We start from the raw sequence: 11852 nt of genomic DNA, 5'->3' as shown, positions 1-11852 counted from the left end.
TGGATCAAGGGCAAATTTTCCAATGGGAAGGTGGTCATGTAGCATATAAAAAAAAAAAAAGAATTTTCTCAGAAATGGATTGCCTCAATCAGGTTTGCAATATCTCTCTTGTTCAGATATCTCATTTTCCCGTTTGTAATTGTATTTTTCAATAAAGGAAAAAAAAACAATTGGCCAAGAGAAAGATGGCAAAGGTATAAGTAGAAGTATGAGTGTAAAAAACTAGAAATACCTTGCGTTGAAAAGATACTTCACACCTGTTCACAAACATAAGTGTGACGGTTCACAAACAGACACCCAGCTAGAAAAGAGTGGGGTCCTCCTAGCCAGAGCTCCGATTCTGCAGATTATTGCTCCTTGTAATAAAGACAACGATCGACTGATTGGTTATTTTTGGTCCTGACCTACAAACATTGGCCGCCGACTGCGCATCACTACGTGTAATAACGATGCACGGCCGATGGCTGATGACTGTATAAAGAAAATAATAAAGTATATACATACCTCTGCCCGCTCCCCGATTCTTCTGCCCGCTCCCCGATATTTTCCTGGCTTCTGCCCGCTGTCCGCAGCTGCCGGTGGAACTTCACAGACCGTCTCTAGATTTCCACCGGCGGCTAAGGACAGCGGGCAGAAACAATGAAGATACTGGGGAGCAGTATGCAGTATGGATCCCGCTGTCTGCCCTCTCTGTGGAAAAGGTAGAGACAGCCAAGGTCCCAAAGTGACAAAAAACACCAAGTAGACAAAATCATTGATTGTGGTGACTTTCACATCTCATCCCAAATACCCAGTACAGCGCATTTATAGTCAGATCATCTGGTCTAATAAATCTGGGCCAGTGGATTTCCAATGTACATGTTTCTATAAAACCTCCCCCAACATGCAGCACTTGGAGGACAGACTAATATCCCGTGCAATAATTTTTTTTATTATTATGTAATAGGTGGAAAATGGCCGTGATGGACGCCCCGTGGATTTTCAGGTAATTACACTTCATTAAAACAGCAGAAAAAAATCAAATAAATCATTTTTACAATAGTTTTCTCCCCAGCTTGTTTACATCTCTGCCCGTGCCATAGACTCCATTCTATGGTCGGGTGGATTCCGCAGTCCACACGAACAATTGACTTGTCAATTCTTCGAGCGGATGGCGGAATCTGACCGACCATAGAACGGAGTCTATGGCACGGGTGGAGATGTGTTCCAGCGGCTGTGGCGTAATCCGAAGCGGGTTACTAGTAAGTAATTGAAAAGGAAAGTTTTCTGCTTAAAATTCATCTATTCACCTCTGGCAGAATAGGAACAGAATTCAAGCAGAATTCAAACCCCATTGAATTCTATAGGATTCCCTTGGAGGAATCGGCCCAAAAAATTGACATGTCAATTCTTTGTCGGATCCGTGGCAGAAAATTCTGATTGAAAATTCTGCTGTGTGAATAACAGAGCGGAAATCCCGTTGAACACAATAGAACATTGCTCTATTCATATTTTATGGAAAGAATTTCAAGCGGAAATTTAGGGTGTGTTCACATTATGGAATCTGTACGGATAACCTGCCATGGAATATACTGCTCGCATCTCCTCCTGTTCCATTGAATCCATACTATGGTCTGGGGATTCCGCCATCCGCATTAAGAATTGACATGTCAATTCTTTGGGCAGATGTCGGAATCCGCCCGATTATAGATGGAGTCTATGGGACAGGTGGAGAGGCACACGGGCGCATCCTGCTTCAAATTCCTGGCCTATTCCTCAATGTGCAGATCCCCTTAAGGGGAAAACTGGCAGTGATGACAAGGGGTTAGTAAATATCCTGATGGATTTCATGTTCTTATTGAGAGGTCACAATAAATAACATTTTCTGAAGGTTTCAAATGGGACCAAGTAACAATCATCCTAACCAACCCGATGTTCTCTGTTACAGAGACGACAAGTACCCGCTTCACGGATGGATCCCGAGCCTGGAGACCATCGTGTAAGTATGAAGAACCAGCAGAGATATAATCATCCATCTACATGATATCACAATATGAGTCCATTTATATCTCTGTTCCCCACCAAATACTCACATATGTATATTCCCATATCCCCAAAACTATGGGGCAGATTTAACACACGATTTGGTTTCTGATCTATATACAGGGAGACTGACGAAGAAGAGGACGAGGCAGTGGACATCCCCTGGTGAGGGCTCAAAGAATCATATTTTCTATTTATTTTAACTGCATCTTCCCCTATAGACTCCGATCATCGTGAAGATGTCTGTAAATATCATTATTGTCTTTTATTAAAGGGGTACTCCGGCGCGGGGGTATTTTTCAGATTCAGGCCGGGGAGGGGGTGGTTATGGATGGCGGAGGTCACTTACCTCCCCGATTCCAGCGCCAGGTCCCGGATCGCGCCGCCCTGTACACTTATTCCGCAGCCACTCCATGGTGTGAGCTGCCACATGAGACGTGACGTCTCCAAGCAGCTTACCCATTCATCGTCTGTAGCGGAGTTCCGCCTCGGCCGCTGAATGGGTAAGCTGCTTGGAGACGTCACGTCTCATGTGGCAGCTCACACCATTGAGCGGCCGCGGAACGAGTGTACAGGGCGGCGCGATCCGGGACCTGGCGCTGGAATCGGGGAGGTAAGTGACCTCCGCCATCCATAACCACCCCCTCCCCGGCCGTATCTGAAAAATACCCCCGGGCCGGAGTACCCCTTTAATGACGTTCTGCTAGAAAACTGTTGTCTCTAATGTATGTCTGGTTTTCACTATCTTCTCTGTTCTATCACTAACAGGAGCGAGGACGACACCGAGGAGGACACAGAGGATTGGGAGTAAGTATCTCATAGTCTCGTCTTAAACAACAAGCCTATGAAAATTACAGTGTTAGGAGTTTTTTTTTTAAGGGGTAATTCAGCAAAAAATTCTTTCAAATCAGCTGGAGCCAGAAAGTGCCAAAGATTTGTAATTCACTTCTGTTAAAAACATTTCCAGTACTTCTCAGCAGCTGTAGGTTCTGCAGGAAATGGTGTATTCTTTCCAGCCTGTTGCTTTCTGACATCTAAGTCTGGGAAAGGAACTGCCCAGAGCGGTAGCAAATCCCCATAGAAAACCTCTCCTGCTTTCCAGAATAGAAAGAATACAACTTCCTGCAGGACATACAGCAGCTGAGAAGTAATGGAGGGCTTGAGATTCTTTAATGGAAGTAAATTACAAATCTCTGGCACTTTCTGGCACCAGCTGGTTTGAAAGAAAAACTTTTTTGCTAAACTACCCCTTTAATTTTACATTAGTTGTATTTTTTCTCGCAAAATTTGTTGCATTTTATTTAAATGTAAAACTAAAAATGTAAAACTTGTGTGACCCTATAATTCCTCCCCTATAGACACCAATCATTGCCAGGATGTCTCTAATGTGTGTCTGGTTTTCACTATCTTCTCTATTCTATTACTAACAGGAGCATCATCGACGACATCGCGGAGGATTCGGACGATTGGGAGTAAGTATCTAAGTCTCGTCTTAAAAATTAGTGTAAGGAGATTTTTTATTTTTATTTTTTTAAAGGGGTAATTCAGCAAAAAAATTCTTTCAAATCAACTGTTGCCAGAAAGTGGCAGAGATTTGTAATTTACTTCTATTAAAAAAAAATCTCAAATACTTATCAGCTGCTGTATGTCCTGCCGGAAGTGGTGTATTCTTTACAGTCTGACACAGTTGCTCCCTGCTCCCACCTCTGTCTGCGACAGGAACTGCCCAGAGCAGTAGCAAATCCCCAAATAAAACCTCTCCTGCTGTCCAGACTGGAAAGAATACCACATCCTGCAGGACATTCAGCAGCTGAGAAGTAATGGAGGACTTGGGATTTTTTAATGGAAGTAAATTACAAATCTCTGGCACTTTTCTGGCACCAGATGGTTTGAAAGAAAAAAAAATGTTTACTGAACTATTCTTTTCTTATTGGTGAAATTCTGCCAGAAAACTGATGTCTCTAATGTGTGTTTGGTTCTCACCATCTTCTCTATTCTATCACCAACAGCAGCGACGACATCGATGAGCGTCTGGAGGATTTGGAGTAAGTATCTCACAGTAACATACAGTATATTATAGTAATATAATCAGTCACAGACATGTCCGCAGGGGATCACGTGTTAAAAAACAAACCTATGATAATCAGCATTTTAATCTTTCAAATCAACAGGTGCTACAGAGTGCCAGAGATTTGTAATTTACTTAAAAATCTCAACTCTTCCAGTATTTATCAGCTGCTGCATGTCCTGCAGGAAGTGGTGTATTCTTTCCAGTCTGACACAGTGCCCTCTGCTGCCACCTCTGTCCATGTCAGGAACTGCCCAGAGCAGCAGCAAATCCCCATAGAAAACCCTCTCCTGCTCTCCAGACTGGAAAGAATACACCACATCATGCAGGACATACAGCAGCTGATAAGTAATGGCAGACTTGAGATTTTTTCATAGATTACAAATCTCTGGCATTTTCTGGCACCAGTTGATTTGATTTCTTTTTCCCTTTTTTTAATGTTACTTGCATTGTTTTCTAGCAAACCTTGTGTAACCGGTTGCTTTTGATAATAGTCGCAGAAGGCTATAACCACACAGATTTATAGAAAAAAGAAGAGATTTATTACAGAAAACAATACTTAGCTGCAGTTACAGATGGTACAGATGCATGGTTGTTCCTTCCACAATGAAACGGGGAGCCCCATTGTATATTATGGACTAATATACACCAATTTCGCGCGATGACAGGGTGCTGGGCACCTTCCATCCATGGTCCCAGCTGAGGCTGACTAGAAGCTACATACCCCCGATCTTTATAGTAATTTGGGTGGGGGGTGATGTGCTTCCAGAAATGTCTATGTAGACCACTGATGACCATGAATGGAAGTTTCCCAGGCCCTGTACATGTTTACCAAGCAAAATGTGGTTGTACAATTACAGCTACATGCATTTTGGCAATAACAACAACTGTGTCCTCCAATGTTGACATCTACCTATTCCCATGCACTTAGCTAAATACAAACCAATCCCACTTACACAGCCAGCTAAGATAGATAGATGGATGGATAGAAGATAGATAGATACGAATAAGACATGAAAACACTACATTCCTTCCTATCACATGAATAAGACACTTTAATATTCTGAAATAAACCCATACGGTTACACCTTGCAGAATTTTGTTTGAATAAAGTGTTTTTCTATGTGTCTGATTTTTGTGGTGTTTTTCCCCATAGCAGAGCATGTGATTCATTGGTTTCTCTTTGAGGCTGGGTTTACACATGGCAGTTTTCTTTGGAAAGCTGCTATTGCAGTTTTTAATCCAACACCAGAACTGGATTTAAAGTAATGGGTACAATAAAGGAAGCGCTTATATGTCTCCGACCTGCCGGATCCACTCCTGGGTTTGGCTCAAAAATTACAGTGGTAGATTTCCAAAAAAACTGTCTTGTGTGAAACCAACCTCAATCACATGAACTGTAAAGTAAAAAAACTAAAAAATTAACAAAACACACAACACATATGTAAAGAAAAGACGCCATACCTAGAGCACACACCAAGGTCCCAAAGTGACAAAAAACACCATCCGGTGATGCCCTTATTACACTGAGCGAAATCTGCCGAATCAGGACCATTCAGTGGATTATTGCTCCGTGTAATAAAGAGCGATCGTGTCTTTTGGTCCTGATCTAAAATCATCAGTCGCCGACTGCACATCTCTACATGTAATAGTGATGTGCGGCTGACGGCTGATGACTATATATAATAAAGTATATACATACCTGCCACACTCCCAGGTGCTTCTGCCTGCTCCTCGGTATCATCCTGTTAGCAGCAGCCAGTAATGATGCGTTTACACAGGCAGATTTATCTGACAGATTTTGGAAGCCAAAGCCAGAAACAGACCATAAACAGAGAACGGGTCATAAAGGAAAGACAGATTTCTCCTCTTTTCAAATCCATTCCTGGCTTTGGCTTCCAAAATCTGTCAGATAAATCTGCCTGTGTAAACGCACCATAAGATACCGGGACTGGGTAGAAGCATTGGAGAACGTGGCAGGTATGTATATACTTTACATATTATTTTACACTAAAGGCAAGGGCTGCACGGACATCGATAAAAATATATATATATATATATATATATATACACAGCCCTTGCTGCACGATTATCGAGCTGTGTAATAGGCTCAGTAAATCTAGCAGATTGGTGCTCATTTACATTGTCAATCAGGCCGTATAACATGGTGCTTTGCCTGAACTAAGGGCCCTATTCCAAGGGCCGAGCAGGGCACGATCAACGATGTAAATGAGCGCGTTTACTGGGCCTATTCTACAGCCCGATGATCGTTGAGCGAGGGCTGCAGGGACATGGTTACCGATGTCCTTGCAGCCCTTGCACCATACATTACCTGGTAGGACTTCTCCGCTCCGTCTTCCTCCCCGGGTCCTGCGCGCTCTAGCTTCAGAATGGTCTATCAGCTGACAGGCCACTCGGCGGTCCCGGCCTGTGATTGGCTGAGCGCTCTCACAGCTGACAGGCCATTCTGAAGCTGGAGCGCGCAGGACTCGGGGAGGAAGACGGAGCGGAGAAGTCCTGCCAGGTAATGTATGCTGTGCTTCTCAAATCATCGGTCGCCCGCGGCGCACCGCTATTCCACCGTAGCGATGGCCGGTGGGAGACCGTTGATTTTAGGTCTGGCCCTAAATAAACGATCAGCCGATGACACGATCATCGGCTAATCGTTTTCTCTATTCCACCGAGCGATAATCGGTGGAATCGGGCCCTAAGTCTCCTCTATCATCATGACTGACGGCCAAGCCAAAACAATCAGTCAAGTTGATAGGGGAAAGGCTGGGGGGGGGGGGGCTAGGATTGGAGCGAGGGGAGCAGTGGCACCTTACAGGTTAAGCCACACAGGAGGGATCTGATGCCTAGCAACATCCCCTTGGGTATTTAAAAAAATGTCCATTGGTTTAATATAAAAAAGTAAGAAGCCTTTTTTTTAAGGTGAACTCACATATTGTACTTTATACATAGTTTGACCAAGATTTTGTGCCTTTTTTGGTCTAATAAATCTGGGCCAGTGGATTTCCAATGTACATGTTTCTATAAAACCTCCCCCAACATGCAGCACTTGGAGGACAGACTAATATCCCCTTTATAATATGCAATTGTTTTTTTATTATTATGTAATAGGTGGAAGATGGCCGTGATGGACGCCCCGTGGATTTTCAGGTAATAACACTACATTAAAACAGCAAAAAAATCAAATAAATCATTTTTACTATAGTTTTCGCCCCGCTCGCACACATCTCTGCCTGTGCCATAGACTCCATTCTATGGTCGGGCGAATTCCGCCGTCCACCCAAAGAATTGACTTGTCAATTCTTCGGGTGGATGGCGGAATCTGACCGACCACAGAACAGAGTCTATGGCACGGGTGGAGATGCGTTCCAACGCGGGTGGCCTAATCCGAGGCGGGTTACTAGCGAGGAATTGAAGAGGAAAATTGTCTGCTTGAAATTCATCTATTTAGCTCTGGCAGAATAGGAGCAGAATTTGAGCAAAATTCAAGTGGAATTCCAGAAGAATTCAAACCCCATTGACTTCTATAGGATTCTCCTGGTGGAATCGGCTTAAAAAATTGCTATGTCAATTCTTTGCCTGAAGGTGGATCCGCGGCAGAAAATTCTGCTTAAAAATTCTGCTGTGTGAACAACAGAGCGGAAATCCCGATGAACACAATAGAACATTGCTCTATTCATATTTTATAGGAAGAATTTCAAGCGGAAATTTAGGGTGTGTTCACATTATGGAATCCGCACAGATAACCTGCCACGGATTCCACTGCTCGCATCTCCTCCTGTTCCATTGACTCCATTCTATGGTTGGGGGGATTCTGACATCCGCCCAAAGAATTGACATGTCAATTCTTTGGGCAGATGGCGGAATTTGCCCGACCATAGAATGGAGTCTATGGGACAGGTGGAGAGGCGGAATCAACTGGAGATTATCCGCACGGATTCTGTAGTGTGAACGCACCTTAAGAGCGGATACCGCTTCAAATTCTTGGCCTATTTCTCAATGTGCACATCCCCTTAAGGGGAAATCTGGCAGTGACGACAAGGAGTTAACACATATCAGTGATGGAATTCATGTTATATCGGGAGGCCGCAATAAATAACATTTTCTGAAAGTTTCAAATGGGACCAAGTAACAATCATCCTAACCAACCCGATGTTCTCTGTTACAGAGACGACAAGTACCCGCTCTACAGTTGGGTCCCGAGCCTGGAGACCATCGTGTAAGTATGAAGAAGCAGCAGAGATATAATCATCCATCTACATGATATCACAATATGAGTCCATTTATATCTGTGTTCCCCACCAAATACTCACATCTGTATATTCACATATCCCCAAAACTATGGGGCAGATTTAACACACGAGCTGGTTTCTGATCTATATACAGGGAGACTGACGAAGACAAGGAAGATGACGCGGCTGCGGACATCCCCAGGTGAGGGCTCAAACCTTATAGTATTGTGAATACATGCTTATTTTTTAACCATCCTGTATAGAGAGAGGAGTGTGGGGAGGACAGGATAGGGGGCGCTCTAGTTAGACATAGAATCATATTGTTTTATTTATTTTAACTGCATCTTCCCCTATAGACTCCGATCATCGTGAAGATGTCTCTAAATATCATTATTGTCGTTCTGCTAGAAAACTGATGTCTCTAATGTGTCTGGTTTTCACTATCTTCTCTATATTATCACTAACAGGAGCGAGGACGACACAGAGGAGGATTCGGAGGATTGGGAGTAAGTATCTCATAGTCTCTTCTTAAAAAACAAGCCTATGAAAATTACAGTGTTAGGAGTTTTTTTAAAGGGCTAATTCAGCAAAAAAATTCTTTCAAATCAGCTGAAGCCAGAAAGTGCCAAAGATTTGTAATTCACTTCTATTAAAAAAAATTTCCTTCTCAGCAGCTGTAGGTTCTGCAGGAAATGGTGTATTCTTTCCAGTCTGTTGCTCTCTGACATCTAAGTCTGGGACAGGAACTGCCCAGAGCGGTAGCAAATCCCCATAGAAAACCTCTCCTGCTTTCCACAATAGAAAGACTACCACTTCCTGCAGGACATAAGAGAAACAGATTGCTGAACTCAGGGAGACCAGCCAAATGACAACACTGTCGGCTGAAAGCGCTCATTGCAGTGAAGTCCTAGGTGCATTGCCCCCTGGGAAACATGAATATGAAAAAGAAGAGCCTGTGGAGCCTCAATGAAGAGTCTCAAAACACAGGACTAGCCAGATATCCCTCCGGGAAGGACCCAGCCAAGGGGCAGCTCCTGTTAGGAAACCACCAAAACCACCATATTAAGTGGGCCTATAAGTCAATGTAATGACAAGGGATAAACCAAGGCTAGGTAACCATCCACAGATAACTGTTTGGGGTGTTGCCCCTCATCAATGTGGAGCAGGATTGCTGTACGTCCTACAGGACATACAGCAACTGAGAAGTAATGGAGGACTTGAGATTCTTTAATGGAAGTAAATTATAAATCTCTGGCACTTTCTGGCACCAGCTGGTTAGAAAGAAAAAAACTTTTTTGCTGAACTATCCCTTTAATTTTACATTAGTTGTATTTTTTCTAGCAAACTTTGTAGCCTTTTGTTTAAATGTAAAACTAAAAATGTAAAACTTGTGTGACCCTATAATTCCTCCCCTATAGACACCGATCACAGCGCGGATGCAGTTCTGCCAGAAAAATGATGCCTGTAATGTGTGTCTGGTTTTCACTATCTTCTTTATTTTATCACTAACAGCAGCGAGGAAGACACCGATGATGAAGATGAGGACGATTGGGAGTAAGTATCTCATAGTAAACAAGTGTTTGAATCTTTCTTGGGTAGTTCAGGAAAAAAACAAACTTTCAAATCAACTGGTGCCAAGGAGTGCGAGAGATTTGTAATTTACTTCTAATAAAAAAAAAATCTCAACTCTTCCAGTACTTATCAGCTGCTGTATGTCCTGCAGGAAATGGTGTATTCTTTCCAGTCTGGCATAGTGCTCTCTGATGCCACCTCTGTCCATGTCAGGAACTGTCCAGAGCAGTAGCCAATCCCCATAGAAAACCCCCTCCTGCTCTCCAGGCTCGAAAGAAAACACCACTTCATGCAGGACATACAGCAGCTGATCAGTAATGGATTTTTTCATAAAATATAAATGTCTGGCATTTTCTGGCACCAGTTGATTTGAAAGAATTTTTTTTGCTAAACTACCCCTTTAATTTTACATTACTTGTATTGTTTTCTAGTAAACCTTACAGCATTTCGGTTAAATGATGTGTATTTCTTGTGTCTGATTTTGTGGTGTTTCCCCATAGCAGAGCATGTGATTCACTGGTTTCTTTTTAACGCTGGAATTACACATGCCAGTTTTTTTTGGAAAGCTGCCATTGCAGTTTTTAAGCCAAAACCAGAAATGGATTCAAAGTAATGGGTACAATAAAGGAAGCGCTTATATATCTCCTACCTGCCGGATCCACTCCTGGCTTTGGCTCAAAAATTACAATGGAAGATTTCCACAAAAAATGTCTTGTGTGAAACCAACCTCAATCACATAAACTGTAAAGTAAAAAACCAAAAACTTTCACAAAACACACAACACATATGTAAAGAAAAGACGCCATACCTAGAGCACACACCAAGGTTCTAAAGTGACGAAAAACACCAAGTAGACAAAAGCATTGATGGCGGTGACTTTCCCATCTCATCCGGCTCCAGCATTTTTCTGCAAATAAGAAAAGGGACGTTTTTGAGCCGGATACTAGAAGTAACAGCCTTGTAGACATACACACGGTGATATTCCCAGGCACTCATTTACAATTTGTCTCAACTAAATCTCCTCTATCATCATGACTGACGGCCAAGCCAAAACAATCAGTCACGTTCATAGGGAAAAGGCTGGGGGGGGGGGGGGGGGCTAGGAGAGAGGGAAGCAGTGGCACCTTACAGGTTAAGCCACACCTTTAAGACACTTACAGGTACACAGGAGGGATCTGAGGCCTAGTAATATCCCATTGGGTATTTTAAATAATGTCCATTGGTTTAATATAAAAAAGTAAAAAGACTTTTTTTTTAAGGTGAACTCACATAATGTACATTAAACATAGTTTGACCAAGATTTTGTGCAAAATTTTCACAAAAATATTCCAACCCAAATGCCCAGTGCTAACAGCACATTTATAGTCAGATCATCTGGTCTAATAAATCTGGGCCAGTGGATTTCCAATGTACATGTTTCTATAAAACCTCCCCCAACATGCAGCACTTGGAGGACTGACATCCCCTTTATAATATGCAATTTTTTTTATCATGTAATAGGTGGAAGATGGACGTGATGGAGGTGCCGTGGATATTCAGGTAATTACACTACATGAAAACAGTAATAAAGTCAAATAAATCATTTTTACAGTATTTTTTTTTTTTTTTTTTACTTGTTATTTTACTTGCTTCACCCCATAAAAGCATAGAATAAACAGTGATCATATGTGGCCCAAAATGACATGTCAATTCTTCCGGCGGATGGTGGAATCCACCCGACCATAGAATGGAGTCTATGGCACAAACGGTGATGGGGGACAAGCTGCGGAATATGTGGTGGGATATGCGCATGGGTTCCGTAGTGTGAACACACCTTAAGGCCATGGCCGCAGATGAACTTTCGGGCCGCAGTGTTCTGATGCGGGCACATCAGCGCGTGCCCACATCAGAACTTCTCACAGCACACAATGAAGCAAGCGGGCGAAGGGGAGGGATCGGTGCGAGGGGGG

General features: G+C 42.9%; 1 long non-coding RNA gene across 1 annotated transcript; it reads left to right on the top strand.

Moving 5' to 3' along the window:
- The first annotated feature begins 3459 nt into the window (after nt 1–3459).
- On the top strand, nt 3460–8820 carry LOC138771556 (uncharacterized). Its single transcript, XR_011359642.1, has 6 exons — nt 3460–3494; nt 4032–4067; nt 7211–7249; nt 8268–8318; nt 8486–8533; nt 8799–8820. It is a non-coding gene; the product is annotated as an uncharacterized lncRNA (long non-coding RNA).
- Nucleotides 8821–11852: the final 3032 nt, after the last annotated feature.

Source organism: Dendropsophus ebraccatus, chromosome 13 (genome assembly GCF_027789765.1).
Source record: "Dendropsophus ebraccatus isolate aDenEbr1 chromosome 13, aDenEbr1.pat, whole genome shotgun sequence".
In the NCBI taxonomy this organism is placed as follows: Eukaryota; Metazoa; Chordata; class Amphibia; order Anura; family Hylidae; genus Dendropsophus; species Dendropsophus ebraccatus.
This window is presented reverse-complemented; position numbering and strand designations above follow the sequence as displayed.